Below are 2,130 nucleotides of genomic sequence, written 5' to 3' on the forward strand. Positions count from 1 at the left end.
ATATGTGTGTGTATATACATATGTGTATATATATATGTGTGTGTATATATATATGTATATGTGTATATATGTGTGGATGTATATATATATGGGAGAATTTACGAAAAAAAATACAACAGACAAAGACAGATGGTGTAAATAACAAATGGATGTATTAGTTTAACGCTCGGGAATAGAGAAAGTCTTTGACGTTTCGAGCCTACGTTCTTCAACTGAAAGGAACACAGAAAGAAATAAGGAGAGAAACAAAGAGAAAAAAAATATAAATGTAGTGGTCAGCGATCTATCATGGCGATATATATTTGTAAGTAATATATATATATGCATGTAAGTATGTATGTATATAAGGAAAAATAAGAAAATGGAGATAAAACTGACAATTGATAAGCATAATCCAGGCGCCTGAGGACGAATGTCGTCCTGAGGACCATCATGGTTTCCTTCTCTCTGGTTCTGAAGGTTTTCAGTATCCATCCAGCCAGTCGTCTGCACTTTGTCACCATCCTGGTAATGTGCGCTTGGAAAGAGGTATTATCACTCAAATCGATACCCAGGTCCCGCACTGATTTAGGCTCTGCGATTGTAATCCCCCGTGGGCTAGTGTACCCTGTAAGCTTTATATTCAGTTTTGGGCGCTTCCAAGCCCGCAAGGCTTGGAATTTTCCAGCATTAAACTGCATATTATTGTTCTCAGGCCATCTGTAAATTGAGTCCAACTCCTGCGGCAGGTGTGCAACATCGCTGGGGTTCTATATTTTCTGTGAGACTTTCGTATCGTCTGTGTAGCTAGCAAGGGTGGCTATCCGGGAATCTGAGGGCATATCTAAGAGAGCCACTATGAAAAGCACTGGTCCTAAAACAGTGCCCTGTGGAACACCATTCACTATTTGTGTTTTCTTTGAGGTGGCTCCATTGGCCCCTACTGCTTGACTTCTATCATTCAGAAAGTCATGTAAGCATTCTCCAAGTTTTCCAGCTATGCTGAGAACATGCAGTTTGTGGCATATCATACCATGATCCACTTTATCAAAAGTTTTTGCAAAGTTAAGGTATATTACGTCCACATTTTGAGTTATTGAGTAATTGCCTCAACACCCAGTCACAGTGCTGTAAGAGCTGGGTCAGGCAGCTCCTATCTGGTCGAAAGCCATGCTGAGTATCACTCAGCGATATATTGTATATAAAGGATTTAGAACATTACATCGAAAACCAGCTGGCGGAGAATCTGCCTGGGGTTAAACTAGTAGTAACGTTCAACTGCCACTTTTATGTGGAAATTTGCTTTACTGTTCAGTATACGCCACTACTCTATCTCCCCATGAGATTCTATAGCTAGCTAGTTTGGGTTGCTTGAATATTAAGTATTTATGGAATTTGTATTTACTGTCGAGTGACCTTTGACCAACCCTGTATATACATGCACACACACAAACACATACATACATACATACATACATACACACATACATAAGACGGTGATCTGGCAGAATCGTTAGCATGCCGGGCATAATTCGTGCGTCTTCATGTTCTTAGTTTCAATTCCACCGAGGTGCACAACGGCTTTCATTCTTTCAGGGTCGATAAATTAAGTATCAGTGAAACACTGGAGTCAATCTAATCGACTAGTCTCTTTTCCCAAAATTTCAGGCCTTGTGCTTTTAGTAGAAAGGATTATTATTATTATTATTATTATTATTTAAAACAGTTCGATCCGACACCAGCTGACTTAGTTTCCTAGGCTTCTTACTAAAGTCTAGCTTGTCGGACTCAGTTATCCGACTCTGTTCGTCTGTCTACCTATATGTCTGTGTCCTTTTTGTTTTTAACTCTCTTACTCTTTTGCTGATTTCAGTCATTGTGTCCCGGCGATTAAATTTCTTTAATCGATCAGATCAACCCAGTAATTCTTTTAATTCCGATAGTTATGTTATCGATCTGGTTTTGTTCACCTGCTAAGGTACGTCGACGTCATCAAATCAATATTCTTTGACAAGCTACGACGAGACAAATATGCGCACTAGGATACACACACTCACATACATACGCAAATGTACACACATGCACGCGCACACACTTATGCACACACACACACACACACACACACACACACACACACACACACACACACAC

General features: G+C 39.8%; 1 protein-coding gene across 11 annotated transcripts in view; it reads left to right on the forward strand.

The window, feature by feature from the left end:
• The window catches only part of LOC106873483 (synaptotagmin-6), a 286,327-nt gene that overhangs the window by 114,373 nt on the left and 169,824 nt on the right, over positions 1-2,130 (forward strand). The window lies entirely within an intron of this gene.

This window comes from Octopus bimaculoides, chromosome 2 (genome assembly GCF_001194135.2).
Source record: "Octopus bimaculoides isolate UCB-OBI-ISO-001 chromosome 2, ASM119413v2, whole genome shotgun sequence".
Classification (NCBI taxonomy): domain Eukaryota; kingdom Metazoa; phylum Mollusca; class Cephalopoda; order Octopoda; family Octopodidae; genus Octopus; species Octopus bimaculoides.